Genomic DNA, 19487 nt, shown 5'->3' with positions numbered 1-19487 from the left:
CATTTATAAAAAATACATAAAAAAAGGGAGGTTGCCAAACCCGGGGGCCCTGGGGACCTCTGGGCCCCTGGGAACCTCTGGGCCTTTTAATAAAAAATAAAAAAATAAACATTTATAAAAAAAATAAAAAAGGGGGGGTTGCCACATGGGGCCCTGGGGACCTCTGAGCCCTTTAATAAAAATATATATATATATATATATATATATATATATATATATATATATATATATATATATTAAAAAAAAATGTAATTTTTTTTATAAAAAAATAAAAAAGGTGGGTTGCCATCCGGGGGCCCTGGAGACCCCTGGGCCCTTTAATAATAATAATAATAAAATATATATATATACATATATATATTATATATATAAAAATAAAAAATATATAAAAAAAACATTTTTTTACAAAAAATAAATAAAAAAAAGGGGGATTGCCACCCGGGGCCCTGGAGACCCCTGGGCCCTTTAATAATAATAATAATAAAATATATATATATATATAATATTATATATATAAAAATAAAAAATATATAAAAAAAAACATTTTTTTACAAAAAAAAACAAAAAAAAAGGGGGGGTTGCCGTCCGGGGCCCTGGGGACCTCCGGACCCCTAAAAAAAAAAAAAAAAAAAAAAATTTTTTTTTTTTTTTAAAGGGGCCCCCTATTGGGTGGGGCCCCTGGGCTTGAGCCCAGTCAAGGCCAATGGTAAGTCCGGCCCTGAGGCATAGCCTAAAAAATAATGCATACAGGAGGTCAGATTTAATTTCTGACTTGACCTAGCTCACTGACGGCTGCAACCTGGTTGTCATTGGTAAACAGAAAGATTATCCTTACATACCTGTAAATCCTGTCCTTCGTTGTTAAGTTGACAATCACCTGCTGTATCCCAAAACAGCATGACTGCTACTGTTCAGCAACCAGAACACTGCAATGCACTTGTTGAGTACTTCTCATTATTTTTGCTGGTTTTCATCCATGGAGTAAACTTGTTTTTTTTATTTAAAGCATATTTAAACCCCAAAACAAAAATCAAATATATTACAGCTTACCAGTCGTTGGATGCGGTGGCTGCTTTAGTTTTTTGTGACACTTGGTAATTCTGCAAATAAATCACCCCTGTCCTTTCATAAGTACACTCCTTTAACAGTACCTATGGAGGGAGTCTTGGTTCTCAGGCTGGGCTTCAAACATGTCTGCCCTTTATCTTCATTACATGGTAGGTGATGGGGTTAAGGGTTTACACGGTAGGTGATGGGGTTAGGGGTTTACACAAGAAAGATATCAGGGTATTTTCTGTATTTTCAGATCACAAGACATTTTGCAGTTTCCAGTTTTAGTAAACCACCCTCATTGCTTTACGCGAGGGTTCTCAACCTTCTAGTGCTGTGACCCCTGGGGACCCCCAACAGTAAAATTATTTTCATAGCGTGGGTTGAAAGCATCCAAGGCAAGACAAGTAATTTGCACCTCTAACCCACGGTCATTTAGCGCTCCCTGAGTGGCTTCCACGTGTACATTATTAAAACCCCTTCTAGTACATTTTAGGGTGTACCACTCTTTCTTGGTTCTCCTTTCTTTCCCTTTTATCTCTCTCTATCCTAATTCATTGTCCCCCCCCCATCCCTCTCTCTAACTGTCTTTCTTGCTCTCTCTCTTTTTTTCCTTTCTCTCCCTTTTTCTTTGTTCCTCCCCCTTTTATCATCTCCCTTCCTGGGAGAACAGTGCAGGCTTCAGGAACCGCCCAGGATTTGGTGACCCCTGGCAAATCATAATTTGACCCCCAAGGGGGTCCCGACCCCCAGGTTTAGAACCATAGCTTTACGCTTTACTACCAGTGATTGTCAGTGTAATTTTCTGAATAAATAACAGGTCATGTGTTTTTAAAAATTCAAAAGCATTCTACTTATTAGGAAAAATAGGCTTTTTTCATATTTGTATGTACTTTTGGGACAGTATGTTAGTCCCAATCACAAATGTGGCAGCTTATCACAGTTTGCTGTAATAAAGGCTCACTTTCTGATACAGGAGGGATAATGAGGGAACAAGGAAGCAAACTTTATCATTACATCTTTTATTTCTTTCATGCGTTCATGTACTATTTGGTAATAGACTGAAAGATCCATTTTAAGGGCTGGTTTACCGTTGGAATTACACAGGAAACACGCTGCACACTCCTTTGTGATTTAAATGCGGTTCAGTGTGCTGCCAATTGAGCCCATTCATTTTGAATGGCCTCAAATCGTACTGCACTGCACCAAAAGTAAAGTAATGCACTAGGTTTGGAAACTCACTGCAACTGTATCCAGTGCAGGCAAACACAGTACGTTTGCGACCTGAATTTGGAGTGTCAGTAACTGCAATAGGTTTTGAATGCGGTGCAGGAAACGCACATGGAATGCAGGTTTCTCATACCATGTTCTGGTGTAAACGGGGGCCCTAATACAACTAAACAACAGATGCCTCAGCATCCATAATTAATGGACTCTCTAGAACCCAACATTAATAGATCTTCCAGCACACCCCTGCACCCCTTGCCAACATGTACCGTGTTTCCCTGAAAATAAGCCCGGGTCTTATATTAATTTTGGCAACAAAAGACCCAGTAGGGCTTATTTTCGGGGTAGGGCTTGTCATGTGCTGATTTTTACCCCAATCTCCCTCCCTGCCTGTCAGGAATCCCCAGTGGCCAATGGAACCGAGTAAAAGTGCCTGCAAAACTCAAGAATGCTCTGGATTACAGTATCAGATAATGAAAACTGTACCTTCCTGCAATCCATGTGTGACAAACACCTTCACATAGCGCCGCACCCGTGTCCCGCCAGAGCACTGCAAATGGAGGGGGGGTCCGATATCCCCCGCAGAAGAGAGCTGGCAGAAGAGAGGAGAAGAGCAGCGGGACATCAACTGAACGCCGCTATGCGCTTCCATGGCCCGCCGGAGCTCTTGTTCCTGCTCCGAGCCCTGAAGGGGGTCAAAATCCCCCACTGACAGCTGGCTGAAGAGGAGGAGAGCAGCGGGAGGCCAGCTGAGCGCCGAGCAGCGCTATACCGAATGCATCCAGCACACACAGCCCACATCACATACTGCGCTAGGTCTAATTTTCAGGGTAGGGCTTATATTGCAGCCCTCCCCGAAAATCACAATAGGGCTTATTTTCGGGGTAGGTCTTATTTTCAGGGAAACGCTGTACATTCAATGCTGGAGGTGCTGGGACAGCGTACCACAGGCTTTCCATTGAGAAAAAGTCCTGCATCTTAACAATACATATAGTTTATGGTTTTACTACAGCTCCAACGTGACATTGTGTTCTAGAAAAAATAATAGTAGAAATGAGAAGGGAGTTTGGCAGGCATTTGGGTTGATATACAAATGGAACTGTGCAGCTGTGCATGGTAGCCAATCAGCGTCTAACTTCAGCTGGTTCAATTAAGCTTTGACAAAAAAACTGGATGCTAATTAGATTCTATGCAGAGCTGCACCAGATTTTGCATAATTCAGTTTTAGTAAACCAACACCATTGTCTACTGCAATATATATATATATATATATATATATATATATATATATATATATATATATATATATATATATATATATAATGGTCCAGATTCAGCAAAGCTTGCGCTATATTTGCGGGGGAGCAGGGCAACGATTTTGCCCTGCGTCCCCGCAAATATTTTGCGCTGCCCTCGATTCACGGAGCAGTAGCTCCGTGAACTGCGAGGGCGTGCCAGCAAATTTGCCCGGCGTAAGCGCGCGCAAGTTAAATGATCCCGCCTGGGGCGGGAATCATTTAAATTAGGCGCGCTCCCGCGCCGAGCGTACAGCGCATGCTCCGTCGGGAAACTTTCCCGACGTGCATTGCGGTAAATGACGTCGCAAGGACGTCATTTGCTTCAAAGTGAACGTGAATGGCGTCCAGCGCCATTCACGAAGCACTTACGCAAACGCCGTGAAATTCAAATTTCACGGCGCGGGAAGGCCGGCTATACTTTAGCGCAAGGCTGCCCTTTCTAATAGCAGGGGCAGCCAATGCTAAAGTTGCCGTACGGAAACTCCGTACCTGGCTTGCACGGGGGCCGCGCAAGTTTGTGATTCAGTTGGTAGTATGCAATTTGCATACTACACGCTGATCACAATGGGAGCGCCCCCTAGCGGCAAGCACAAGAATGCAGCCTAAAATCTGTGAGGCATAAGTGCCTTATGCCGCGCAGATTTTAGGCTGCAGTCGGTGTAACGAGGTTCCTGAATCAGGAGCACTCGTTACACCGGAGCAAGTAAGCAATTGCGCTGTGTAACTTATGGTTACACGGGCGCAATTGCTTCTTGAATCTGGGCCAATGTATATAATACATACAGAGGAACCTTGGATTTGCGAGTAACGCAGTTAACAAGCATATTGCACTGTATTTAAAAAAATCCTAACTCGATTTGCGTGTGTTGTCTCGCAAAACTAGCAGTATTCAAGCCAAAGCTGTGTGAAGTACTGGGTTTGGCCCGAGGAGTGGGGCACCAGAGCCGAGCGGAGCCGAATAGCGCAGACCTGTGCCGAACAGCCGTTCACAAATGTTTGGAAAGACTCGGAAATACTCCGTTCCCGAGCCTTTCTGAGGTTTCCAAGGTCAGCCGAGCTGTCCTTGGGCCTTTCCGTGTGTTTCCGAGGCTCTCCGGCGCCCCCCACCTCTGTCCACATGTGGTATTGCATGCCATAGAAGTCAATGCAAAACAAATTATTTTCTTTTCCATTGACTTTAATGAGGAAACTCACTTTGATATGCAATTACTTTGGATTTACGAGCATTCTCCTGGAATGGATTATGCTTGTAATCCGAGGTTCCACTGTGTGTGTGTGTGTGTATATATATATATATATATATATATATATATATATATATATATGACATAGACTCGTATGTACAGATTTTGTAAAAAGAAAAAAATGGTAAATGACCCTTGTACTTTAGCGCAAATGTACCATATATAAGCCGACCCAAATATAAGCCGAGGCACCTAATTTTACCACAAAAAACTGGGAAAACTTATTGACTCAATTATAAGCCTAGGGTGTCCATCTGCATGCCTCACTGTGCCTCACTTTGCCTCACCGTGTTCATGCCCATGCCTCACTATGCCCATGCCTTACTGTGTCCATGACTAGACTGACGTTTAACATGGGAATCTATGGAAGGGGTGCCCGGGTTTGAAAAAACGGTGCTCCCCAGCCATAGGCCCCCCAGACAACAAATTTTGCACACTTGTAGAGGAATAGTGGGGCTACATATGGGGTCCCCAAAGTCCGGGAGATCAGGCGCAAAAAGGTGACTCGAGTATAAGCCGAGGGGGGCATTTACAGCACAAAAAAAGTGCTGAAAAACTTGGCTTATACTCGAGTATATACGGTATATATATTTTTCCATTATTGTTCCTTCAAATGTTTTGTCCCTTTAAGCAAGTCAAAATGTAATAATTTTTCTATGTATGAGTCACTTACAGATCTGATCACATTAAGATCTATGAACCTCTACTGATTAAAATGTCATAAATTGTAGCTAAATCAACTTGTCACTTCTTATGTTGATAACAAAGAAATGCAGATCCCATGCATTATTTATCATACATTCAATTATGTATTCTTGTTCAAAGTATGAACTTCCACTACAATGGTGTATTCAGTACAGTGAGATGAATTAAGGATTTTCATTTTAGAATAATATAATTTTCTTAGACATCTCCATATTAAGTAATTGATGAGATAGTAAAATGGTGCATACTTTAAGGTCTTTATTACTGCTGTACTGAGCACATCAACTGGGTTAAATCTTGGATTCAGGCATGAAATACAACTAACAAGAAAAGCCCAATTGCTGCTAAAGAGGCTAAAGAATAGCAACATAGTGCTTAAGAATTTAATTTTAGGTTCCTGTTTTTAACTCCTAGAATAAGTGCAGATTCAAGTACCAAAATGTAATGCACTGGCGGAGTGTTGAGGCACATAAAAGAACCCACTTGCTAGGGACAATCCCCATCTATATAAACACCCTCTATACCAGGGGTCATCAGGAGTACAAAATCTCCCATGACTGGTGTCTGTAGGCGGAATTGTGCCCCATCATTGGTGTCATTGGGAGGAATTCTGTCTCATCATTGGTATCATTGGGAGGAATTCTGTCTCATCATTGGTATCATTGGGAGGAATTCTGTCCCATCATTGGTATCATTGGGCCCAATCATTGGTGTCATTGGGAGGAATTCTGTCCCATCATTGGTATCATTGGGCCCAATCATTGGTGTCATTGGGAGGAATTGTGCACTTCATTGGTGCCAATGAATAAAATAGTACCCCAAGGGCCGGATAAAAGCAAGCAAAGGGCCATATCTGGCACCCCGGGCTGCAGTTTGGAGACCACTGCTCTAGTCTATACCAATGAGGGTGTTTATATAGATGGGATTGTCCTTAGCATGTGGGTTCTTTATAGTTTAGGTTCCTTATTTTAGCCATGTGTCTGGTTTCCTGGGTTGTATATGCAGTGCTTTAAATATCTATTTGGCATTTATTGTTTGTATTTGTACCCCAGTATTGGTGAGCATTATTGAGAACATTACATGTAAAGGAGTTTTAATAGAAAGGATTTTTAGCCATCTCGTGAAACTTGTCCCCAGTCTCTGTCTTCCTAATCATGTTCCCATTCTCCAACCACACTTTTACTATGTCTCTGATCGTCTCCTGTATAAACTCTTGCAGTCTCTGGCAGTCACCTATAGCATTACTTATAATGATTATAATTTGTGGCCATTTGGTAATGTTTGGGGCTGTAACTTGAACTTAAAGACCAGCATATCTATCAATATGAGTTGATCACACTGGTGTAAAAGTCAACAATGAGGAAAAAGATGATCCGCACTCTGGTTGTTGCTCTTAAATAATAGACGTATTTATTGACAAGCAAAAGTCAACAAGGCTCAATGCACAAAGCTAAAAGACCAGAATACTTATTTTCAAAATAATTTTCAATTCCAATAAGATTTAAAAATGACAGTCACATGGCTAAAAATAAGGACCCTTATCCTTGTGTAAAGCTTTGTAAATTAAGTCTATTATCTTTTATCTTGGCAACACAACTTCAATTCCTGCAACTTTCAACGAGACTGTTTAGGTAGGCCCTTGCCCTACATAGTTGTTGGGAAATAAACTTGAGATTGCATGGAAACTGTTCAGTCAAATTTTTAACATGTGTTAAGAGCAACTTTATAGGCAGAGACATTATTATCAATTCCAACTTCTTTATCATTCCCTTGTAGCCCATAGGTAGGATTGAACATTACAAATGAACTGTACAACCCCCATACAATCTCTATTAAATTTAAAGTGGCAAAAGACATGTAGTGCTGGTGAATGGCTGCCTGCATACAGATCTCTCCCATAGAAAGATACAGTAGATGCAAGCATATCAATTGTTTTATTTATTTTTTAGTTTTAGGGGGAAAAATAGCTTCTTTCAGTTTAGTTTCCTTTTAGTCCAGGAACGATTCCAGTGAATCAATAAAAGCATGAAAGTATTTTTGTGAGTTTTATGTGATTGCTTGTAGCTAAATTTAGCAGAGTTTGCACTATTTTTCATGATAGGACTGCAGAATCTTTTCACATTTTTCAGTGCTGTACTCTCTAAGTGTATTTGTATGGAGCTGAAATAGGTTTGGCAAAGTTGGAAACAAAAAACATTTAAAGATTCAAAGATTTAGCCGCTAACAATGTCAGCAATGTAGCAAGTAGGATTTGTCTCCTTAATGAGTTTAATCGTAAAATGTTCTTGTTTTGATTGTATTGTAGCTTTAATTTTGGGTGATTGAGCTCCATAGCAAGATCATTATAGGTCTCCTGGCACTCAAAGCTAAAGGCAATTCCACTACTGACACCTGAGCTATTTTAAAACCAGCACTGCATTCTCGAACTCATTTTTTAGCTGTTTGGCAGAAGTGCCTATACTTTTTTTACTTTCACGTTATTGGGATAATTTATCAAAATATTGCCTATTATGTGACCAAAGACAGCACGTTTTATTTGCTCCCGGCATGTTAAACCCAAATGAAACTAAGGATAAAGGGGCCACATTAGGTCTAACAAGAGCCACATTAACCACACTGTAAAATCGACCAGATTTTGTGTTAACAATTAAAAAACATATTCAGAAACATTTAATTATACAGGGGGTATGGGAAAAACTGATGAACAGTTAGAACTGTATCTCTAAATAATTTTTAACTAATTAAAACAGGATTATTGAACCTGCAATCAAAGTGGGGAAATTGACTTGATGTGTTAGATAAAATTAGCGTAACATTGTTAGTATCTGTATCTCAATTCCATGTACTGCAAGAACTAACTGAACAACAATCTCATTAGTTGAGTAGTAGCCTGTGGGATTTGTGACCTGCTATTTTATTATACATAAATAAAAAATGAATGTATATGAATTCAAAAGTCTTTTATATGTCCACCAATTTTAAGGGATGGAAATATACGGCCTTATTGGGCGTTAATTTCTTCCTTCCTCTCGTAACATTTAAATTAGGGATGGAAGCACGTGGTATTGCTCTATTGATCTAGCCATGTTACTATTATCCTGCTCTAGTTGACCTTCTGTTGGCCCCCCTAGATTTACCTGGTTTACCTTATTACCAGTGGTATCATGATATAAAAATGTATTACTCAACAGTTATTTATCCCTTTTATTATAGTTTTCAGACATACAATATTAGCTAAACTGTTTTCAGTGGTGATGCACGCTGTTGATCTGCTGGACCGTCTGGTTTTCATCTGGTGCAGGAGCTGCGATGTGCATTGTGGGCCTCCTTCCATCCCCCGCATCCCATTGAGCGTTGGGGTGGGCGGGGGCGCCATCACTACGTATCAATACTCCGCTACCTTCTCCGGGTATGCGGCTTCCTTGTAGTGCTGTCGCGCCCACTGCCGGGTGTTACCACTCTTGCGAGTACCTTGGGAGGTTATGACAGCAAAAGTTGCTGGATGTATACATCGCCCAGATGATGGCACCCCCCTCTCACTTGAAGCACGTGCGTGACATTGGTGGGCTGTCCCGTGGCGGCGCCTATATGGACATCCTCCCGGGTGAACCACTCAGGGCACTTCACACACTGAACCTTATGCACTCCCTTGGATTTCCTCCTCTTCCCACTTCAGCACCAGGTATTATTGTACTTTACCAATCACTCTGTTATTAGTGTATCACTTACTTCCTGATTCCCAGTAATTCGATGGGTACTGTCTTTCACCTTTTCCCACTTAACCCTTTACAGCTCACAGTGTTGGTGTCCTTCACTGCTGCGCTTATCACCTTTTTAATGTTACACAGTCCTTTTATCCCATTTAATTTCTACTATCACATCCTCCCCACAGAGACTTCACCTGGTTGGTTCACCCATCACCGCCTTTCTAGGAGTGCTTACTGTCCCTTGTCCGCCCTTGACGCTGCCTGTGTTGGCTGCTGTTGCTAGGTTGCCAATGACCTTCAGCCTTTTATCATTAATATACGTATTTTAGTACGTAATCATGCTCACTTTGAGGGGGGGGATCACAATCACCTCTTCCATGTTCATGTTGATACATGTTAGACCATTTACATACTTTTTTAATTACAGATACATCACGTACTTGCTCCTGATGAGTGGCACTAAGCCATCATGTTATACCAATGTTTTTGTCATGTCTAATTGTTTTCAAACTGATATTAGCAATCTGTGTATATATATATGAGTTCAATAAATCTTTTATATGTCATCTAATTTATCATGTGGCAACCATATGCTTTACATAAAGTCCCACCCCCTTGTTCCCCCCTTTTTTTCACATTGACAGGGATGGAAATATACAGCCTTACCAGGCCACAATTTCATTTTAATTCCCATACTCCTCCTCCCATAGCACTATACATAAATAAGAAAAAATCCTTATGATTCTCTTTCATCTGATCTGAGCTATTCATATGCAGCCTAAAAATTAACCTGTTGACATCTTTTAAAGCCCAACCCCAGGAATTATAGCCGAACATGTAGAGCTGCGAGTCAGCTCTATACGGTGCCTGCACAGTCAGCTCTACATGGCTCCTAGTTGGTGCGCAGGCGCTGTGTAGAGCTAACTAAAGGCTCTACATGTTCGGCTACTTTCGGAAACTCTGTGACTCTCGTGATGCGCCTACACAATACCGGGGGGGGGGGGCCTTATCCGCCGGGGGGAACTTTTTCTGAAGGACATCAATCATCTGGGCGAACTCCCAGATTACATTGCGGCTCGGCTTAGAAACTCCTACTCCAGCGGGAGTGAGTACCCAGAAGTCGGATTGAAAATAGCGATAAGGTATGTACAGCCTAAAAAAACAAAAAAAGTGCCTACTGTACATGTTAGAAGTATAAAGAATTTGGTCTTAAATAGATGTTATTTGGGTGAACCTCTGCTTTAAGGATTATACTTTTTATGCTGTTTTAGCTGAAGGAGTCTTTTTCTCTCCCCTGGTATCACAAAACGTATGACTATCTATTATAGTTTCTGACCTGCTGCTCCTAACAAACTAACCTAACCCACTGGAGTGAGTGAGAAGAATGCCTAAGGAAAGAAATGTGTCTAAATATTGCCATGTGACAAGCACTTTCATGTCACTTTTATTAGAGACACCAGGCCCTATATTTTTGCTAGACATACTTATATGAATAGAGAGCATTTTTTTTTTGGTCTGCCTTGCCTTGGCTTCTAGTCATTCTGATTACTACGCTATGCTTGAGAATGTAAACACACAAAGAATGAATGTAAAGCAAATGAAAGTGCAATAGAATATCACTATTACGAGTCTATGAATTAATTTACATGTTCCTAATGAATGTGTTTTACAAGTGTCCAAGACTATTAGATATACACTGGAGTTCCTATACTAAAGGGAAATTAGTTTTCACTCTGCAAGGGAATTTTCTTTTAGCTTCATGAATAACACAAAGCTCTGCTGACTTTCATTATCCAATTTTGAGGAAAATGCTGTTTTTCTTTAATTTTTCCTGGCATGTGAATGAGTATTTTTTGCTACAATGCAAAAGTGAACATGCTCCACGCCTATAGTAAACCTAACCCAGGGTTGCCAAGAGTGGGGGACTGCTGGTAATATTTTAACTCATTAATGGCTCCTGGGCACACTAAAGATGGGGTTAGCACTTTAAGCAGTCGATAAATATTTTTTGCTTCATGGATAGAGATGAGGCAATTGCAACTTTTGTTTAGTTTGTAAAGCTGTTTGTGGGCCTATTGAGGAAATTTCACTTCTCTACTGTATCTCTACCTATAATTCTAGGACAAGACAGGGAACAGTGGCCACCAGGACAGGAAGTGAGGGGAGAACATACTAAGTGGGGACCCAGATAGCAGTAATAACCTGACAGAGGTCCTTTTTTTTTTTGCTCTACATGAAAAACAAAAGATGGTATTTTATATTGTGTACAAGAAGTTTACGGGATTACGGGAGATTTTAAGACATAGAAAACTTGTGATGCTGATTTATGATTAATTGAAGTTTGAGATACGTTGCACTTTTAAAAAATAGTTTTCTGTATGCACATTTTATATACTTGTTCATAATCTTTGAAATCACAGCCTTGGTTTCTGATGGGTAAAGTGTATGTATAGCTAAAGCATTTATTTTTCATTTTGAGTAGGGAAGGATTAAAATCCCCGTCAGCTATCTTTTTTTGTACCATTGGGGAAATTTTCTTTATTTTATTTTGTGTTCTAAAGAGGCAGCAAGAAATTGGTGAACATTTTCCAAAATTGGAAGAATTCTACTCTTGGAAATGGAACAAGTGCCTCGTTATAGATTTCCCCTTACTTCTTGTTCTGGGGACAACAGTAAACTTTTGGATTTCCCATCTGTTTCTGTTTTGGTAACAGTTGTCACTAGTATTAATAGAGGGGTGAATTTCCCCATTGGAGACAAGAAAAACAACTGTACAGAAGGTCTAATACCTCTCCACTCTATCCAAAATAAAATAAAATACATTTCTGGAGATACACTTTAATGGAATTGTGTATTTATTAGATCAATAGCTAGTTAATATTATAATAATAGATAAGCCATGTGTTACTTTTATTTTTTGTTTAGCTTCATTGATCATAGAAGAGAGTGGTTATAATGATTTCTCATTTGTCTATATGTCTGGGCAAAAAATGCATTATTTTGGTAAACTGGGAGAGTTGTTGGCATTCCTTTTAGGTAGACCACTGAAGTGGTCTGTTTACCAAGTATGTATCCATGTTTATGATTTGTGTAGAGTCACAATATACCTGCCACCTGCACCACCAATGCTACAGTAGAATTTAGCATTATATAAATAAGGGACAGTTTACTAGTGACTCTGAAGCTGCAGATAGGAAGCTCTTTCCTTCTATCAACAAGAAAATGTACCCAAAAAAACTCTAATTTTCATTATTCTCAGATCTTTTAATACACAAGATTGTTATGGAATCCAGAGGCAATTAGAGAAGTTTGTAGCAAGGTGGGATCCTATTATTTAGGACTCCCTGATATAGTGGCTTGTTTCTTGTCACCCGTGTGAGGTAGAAACAGGGTATTTAAAGGGGGAGTGGTTGGAGTGAGGAGGTTGAGAGTTTGTGAAGATAAGAAGAATGTGGGGCACAGTGGGGTTGATTTACTAAAACTGGAGAGTGAAAAATCTGATCAAGCTCTGGGTAGAAACCAGTGGCTCCTGTGCAAAGTAATGTGAGGCCTACCGTAAGTGTGCAAGCATGTTTTTCCCAACATGGCCCTTGGTGGCGACTTTAGTGTAGTACCCACCAACACTGAAAACTTTCACTGCAGTTCCACACAGGAACTGGCTTAACAACCCACAGTAAGGGGGCAATACAAGTTACTTTTAAGTTACCAAAGCCTTGTAAACTAAACCCATACATAAAAGATTAGCCTTTGTTTCACATAACGAATCAATATCAGTGTATAAATTGCTAACAGCCCTTAACTTTGGTTCTTGAAAAATGTTTTAAACACCATAATTAGCCTGATATTTTTGGAGTCATCAAACAGTTTTGTCAAGAAGTTAATGTACCCCCAAAAACTATATCTGGCGCATAACTTTTCAGAGACTTTTCTACTGTTGTCAGTGGACACAGATATTATCTTGGTCCATTAAATTGGCTGCTGGCTCCTAGATTGTATTTATTTCCTCCTTCGTTCTACATATGTTTTTCACCCTTTCAAAGAGTAAGGCCCCTTTCACACGGGGCTGTCCCTGTACAGACTCTGTTTGCTCAGTGGGGATCACTCCGTTGATCCTTACTGAGCCGGCGGATAAAAGGTCAGTCTCTGCTCACTGTGCAGGGACGGACCTGTCAGAACCCCACTCTCCTTTATGGGGGGTCAGATGAAAACGAATCGCGTGTCCTTTTTTCATCCGATCTGATCTGCCAGACGGATGGAAAATAGGGTTTAGTGGATCGAATGTCACCACTGACATCCGTCGCTCCATAGACCTACTTGGAGCGTCCATTCAGGTCCGCCTAAAAAACTGACAGGTAGACCTGAACGGTCCGCTCATGTGAAAGGGGCCTAACTGATCTATGTACATTGCAAGGATTTTAATAAACTTTGTTGCAGATTCCTATCATTTGTTATTTTGAAGAAATAGCTTATGTTTGTATGGGTCCAAGTGCAAAATAAATGTGAATGTGAGTGATTTCATCATTTTCAACCAGCTGTTGTACCTGCTGGTTTCTAATGGGAAATTGCAGGGCCTAGATTCCTTTAGACATTATTTTGCTTTGAGAGTATCTAAAAAAAATAATGTTTGCTGTAGGGGATGCCCAATCTGACCTGCATCTTAGTGCAGACTTCTAGGAAAATCAGTAAGCCAATCACTCAAGCAAAAATGACATTGCTGGGGGGCGTTCTGTACACCATCTGTGTACAGAACGCCTCCAGGTTGCGATATTGCATTGCATTTTACAAATAAAAGTTACAGGGCAATGATTGAAAAGGAAAGGTAATTTTTAATAAAAACGTTATTCTTGTAAGTTAGCATGAAGTCACTAAAGACAAGGTCTTTAGTCATGTGAATGTAAATGTCTGAGAAAACGACCTGTATAGGTTATTTAGCAAATCCAATTCTTCTTTTTATAGCACTATGTACCTTAGAAGCAGAATCATTTTTTTTTTAAATTTTTATTATGTGATACATTTTGACAGTTCTTTCAAACACTTTTATACACAAAGTCTTTTGTGTCTCCGGTACTAAGTGAATTGATGCTGAAACAGTATTGTCCACACAATGGTCTTGATTTACTGAAGGAGTAGATCATTTTCAATTAGCAAAGTTAAGGCATTTGTGAAGGCATGATCTGACAACCGCAGAAGCATATAAGAAGACTATAATAGCATAGAAAAAGCTGTTAGTATAGTAAACAAATTTGTATCTAAAATATCTGATTCAACAACATTTAACAGTCATAACATAACCTTAATGTCTCTGAGAACAGCAGTGTGTGCCTGGGTGTGGGGTGAGGTTGAAGCTGCAGCATCGGGCCAGTGCCAGTAATAAAATAAAAATGACACTTCAGAAGAGTGAGATATGAGTGAGTGAGATATATTGACAACATTACTTTGCACAGGAGCCACTGTTAAACATACAATTCAGGACAGAACAGGGGGTGTGAAAGCCTTTGATGTCACAACGGGACTGCAGAAAAGCTGTGTGTAGGCCCAGCAACCAGTAACACTACCATAGAATTTGCAGTCTGTACTTAGCATTAGCAGCCCAAGATAGGAAGCACTGAGTGAGTGAGTGAGTGAGAAACTTATATAGCGCAAACAAATGCGAACTTAATCGCCTCAAGGCGCTTGGCATCCAGAGTTGTACAGGTCTTTCAGAAGAGGTGGGTCTTCAGTTTTTTCCTAAAAACCCGATGGTTTTCTTCCAAGCGGATGGTCGTGGGTAGAGCATTCCAGAGCCGTGGTCCTTGGATCGAGAATCTACGTTCTCCCTTAGATTTGTAGCGAGATTTGGGGATTTGGAGAAGGTTTTGGTTGGTTGATCGGAGCACGCGCTTGGTGACGTAGGGTTTTATTTTCTCGCTTAAGTATTGAGGAGCTTTACCCTTTGTACATTTGTGGGTGAGGCAGAGAGTCTTGAATGTCACCCGGTCCTGTACGGGCAGCCAGTGGAGGGACCTCAAGGCCGGGGAGATTGGTTCCCACGGCTTTTTACCAGTTACCAGTCTGGCTGCTGTGTTCTGGACGACTTGTAGACGTGAAATCTGGTATTTCGGTAGTTCTAAGTAGAGGGAATTTGCGTAGTCGAGTCGTGAGTTGATGATTGTTCCAACCACTACTGCTGTGTCCTCTTCCGGGATGAAGGGGATGAGTCTACGTAGCATGCGGAGCAGATGATGAGAACCGCTGACGACTGATCCTATTTGTGCATCCATCGTCATGTCTGCGTCAAAGATGACTCCGAAACTTTTGACTTTATTGCTTGGCGCAATGGTTTGTCCGAGGATGGTGGGTGGTGTCCATGTGGTCCTGGAAATGGATTTCCTATTTTGAAGGGTGAGTAGCTCTGTTTTGGATCCGTTGAGTTTGAGGGAGCTTTCAGTCATCCAATTGTCGATCAGTGTAAGGCACTTTCCTAGTTCATGAAATTGGTCTTTTTTGTTGGTGATTCAAAGGTACAGCTGGATATCGTCCGCATGGAAGGTGGAATGATACTGGCAAGTATTGTATTGTTTTACACATGCAATAAATGGAAATCATGACATATGAGATTTATCTGGAGCTAAAGAAGCAATAATATTTGAGGTTTTAGGTGTACATACACTTTATTGCTCAGTTCAGCCATCTAAACATATACAAGTGAAAACACCTTTTTCTGAACTCAGTTTATGTCACCGCTCTCATCAAGAGTGCATGGCTATGCCTGCCCTTTTTCCCTAGATCTGCCATTCACAGAAGCCGTACTAAAGATTTTAAAAATGACACAGGATCTATGAATGGAGGGAGCAAAGCTTTCAATTATCCATCCCCCATTCTGTAACCCTGCGTCAGAGATCCTGAATGTGGCAGTGTCTTTTATAATACTACTTTGGCATCTTGTGAAATTTACTGGAGATCAGGTGGCTATTGATATTATCAGACACATACTATATAAAGAAATGTAAGCTGTATTTTCTCCTTCCATTAAAGTGCACCTGTAACCCATTTTGAACTTTTAAAACATTTCTTCCTAAGAGCAAACAGCTGCCTGCTATTAAATTTATTTCCTAAAAGACCTATCTGTGCTTTGCTTTAATTCTGTTTCGTTTTGCCCAACTTTCCTTGACTTATGGCTATTCTTTTTTACAATGAGAGTTGCTCCACTAGTCACTTAGGCAGTCTCACTGGACAGTGACATGTGCATTTGGGAGAGCCTAGCCATGAACATAGGGCGAGTCAGGCCCTTGGCCGCAGACCAATACCAAACTAGTACCAAACCACACTGAAACGAAATCAGAGAGTGAAACCAAATCTAATAAACACAATAGCAGGCATACTGAGGTTCCTGCTCCGAAGTACAGTGGTTGCTTTTAAAAGTTTAAAATATAGGTTACATAGAAAAGTGACAGCAGAAAAAAAGAGCAAGCGGTCCATCGTCCGTTTTTTTTTTTTTCCACAAAAGGCTTTATTGTTTTTGTTGTTTTTGTTTTTATGTTTTTTTGTAGATCTATGTTTTTCCCAACCATGTTTGAAAGCACTCTCTGTTGACTCTTCTGGAAAGTTCACTTTGATTTCCCATGTATGTTTCTGGGAATGATCACATGCTTTTTCACTGTCCTAGTCTGACAATGAACCAACAACATACAGATTATCATGTTCTGATCTTATCTGGACACACACATATGCAGTCAGATAATCCTCTAAAGCAAATAATCATATTGAGCATACGCATATGTTATGTGCAGTTATTTGGGCCATGTGTGGGCACATAGGGCAGGGTTCTTTAACCTCTTGACCACTGAGCACTTAAACCCCCTTCCTAACCAGACCAATTTTCAGCTTTCGGTGCTCTCACAATTTGAATGACAATTACTCAGTCATACAACATTGTGCCCATCTGAAATTTTTGTCCTTTTTTCCCCACAGATAGAGCTTTCTTTTGGTGGTATTTGATCGCCTCTGGGTTTTTTATTTTTTGCGCTAAAAAAGAAAAAACACTGACAATTCTGTAAAAAAAAAAAAAAAAATCTTGTTTGTCATATTAGCGGGTATTGCAGAGTATGGGGGGGTTATTGCAGAGTGTGGGGGGGTTATTGCAGAGTATGGGGGGGTTATTGCAGTGTATGGGGGGGGTTATTGCAGCGTATAGGGGGGGGGGGGTTATTGCAGAGTATGGGGGTATTGCAGAGTATGGATTTTATTGCAGAGTGATAGGCAGGGAAGGATGGCTGGATCTGTGACTGCATTTGTCACAGATCCAGCCACAGCAGCTGCTGCTGCCTCCGCTCTCCCCCTCTCCTCTCACACTGTACCGATCGGTACAGAGAGGAGAGGGAGGAACCGCCGGTTTGTTTACAAGTGATCGCTCCGTCATTTGACGGAGCGATCACGTGGTAAACCGCCGCTATCAGCGGCGATTTACCGCGATCTGTGATGCGCCGGGTCTTCTAGACCCGGCGCTCAGTGAAGGGGCGCGCCAGTGAAGGGGCGCGCCAGTGAAGGATTCTGGGAGGACGTCCCAGGGACGTCCTCCCAGAATAACTCCACCGCGCTGTAGACGTCTTTTGTCTATGGCGCGGTGGGGAAGAGGTTAAGAAATTACCAAATAAACCCAATAATGTAACCAACCTATGATAATATAAGGAAGAACTAGAGCTCCTCTCACTTCTCGGTAACAAGCTACATCAAGAGTTAACATCAGGTTGATAAATGGTTTTGTTACACATCTTATGACTACATCTGTGGCTTTGTAATTTAAAGCTGAGGTTAACAAGGACATAGCCCAGAGGAATACACTGAGGCAGAATTCTTTAACTGCAGGATAACGATAAAGGGTTTTGAGTTTGCACGTAAAGTGTTTTAAACAATTTGATAGATGTTAAAATCAGAGGTCGGTTTAGTTGCCGATACATGACTGTTGATTTCCTGGCATATTAATACGTTATTTTCTGCATAATAAACATTCAAATAAACTCAACATATTTGAACCTAATTAGTTGGAAACCTTATTTTCAGAGATGGTGTGCTAATAATTTTCATCTTATGAGATGATGCATGCTGTGTTTGGACAGAGCATGATCCTGCATTTATTATTGCACAGTATTGGGTATGAATTTGTTATCTGCCTGCTTTAATTATCTGTGCTGATCATTGATCTAACACGATTTTACAAATGAGTTCACAGAAAGATGTCCATAGATCCTATTAGAAAACAGCTCCGCCATGAAATTGAAGGGTTGTAAGAAGAATTACATCATAGCTTATATTAGATTCTGATGGTGGCATAGAAGCCAAGGTTATTTTATTTTTTTCATTGATGTAGTGCCAACAAATTCTGTAACATTTAAAAGATAACGTAGAGGTATTCGCATCAGTCCCTGCCCCTGCAAAAGATTACAACCTAATAAACTTACCAACTATAGAGATGTATGAACTGTATCACCATTTTGATCCAAGGCCAACTAACCTACCAGTCTGTTTTGCCCTATAGAAGGAAAATGGAGTTCCAGATACAAATCCATGTGGATATGGGGAGAACATAAAAAAAATCAATGCAGAGTTAGGCTATAATGTACCTCATGTCTGAGGCTATCTTAATTTGTCAAATGATAACATATTGGATTCCTATCAGTTGAAGGTCAAACTAGGTCTCCTGTATTCTATTATCAGTACTAGAATTTATTATTTTGACAAAGTCAGTCAGATAAGACTATCAAATTGCATCCCTAAATTGGAAGTCTTAAGGAAACAAGTTACTATTTTTGGCATTTTGGTAAACGAGGCCTAGCGGTGGTAAGGTTGATGGTAAGATATGGTAAGATATCATTCATTGTTGTTTTTGTGACATTACCATAAATTGTGTTATATATATTGTTTTATATACGGTAACTTGAAATTAAACATAAATTTATGTCCACACTGGAAAAAACATTATTAGTAATAAGTGAAAACCTGTTTGAATTTTAAACCATCACCCACTTTACTCATAAGTTGGGCATATTAGCAAAGTAAATGCCCAGCTCTGCTTCACCATTATATTATGGTCAATGTATGCAGTTCATACATACTGAGGTTGATTTACTAAAACTGGAGAGTGTAGAATTTGGTGAAGCTCGGCATAGAAACCAATCAGCTTTCAAGTTGTATTTTTCAAAGCTTAATTGAACAAGCTGAAGTTAGAAGCTGATTGGTTACCATGCACAACTGCACCAAATTTTGCACTCTCCAGTTTT

General features: G+C 40.3%; 1 protein-coding gene across 4 annotated transcripts in view; it reads left to right on the top strand.

The window, feature by feature from the left end:
• Positions 1 to 19487, top strand: part of FGF13 (fibroblast growth factor 13) — a 497159-nt gene that overhangs the window by 97572 nt on the left and 380100 nt on the right. The gene's annotated exons all lie outside the window — the stretch shown is intronic.

This window comes from Rana temporaria, chromosome 9 (genome assembly GCF_905171775.1).
Source record: "Rana temporaria chromosome 9, aRanTem1.1, whole genome shotgun sequence".
Taxonomy (NCBI): domain Eukaryota; kingdom Metazoa; phylum Chordata; class Amphibia; order Anura; family Ranidae; genus Rana; species Rana temporaria.
This window is presented reverse-complemented; position numbering and strand designations above follow the sequence as displayed.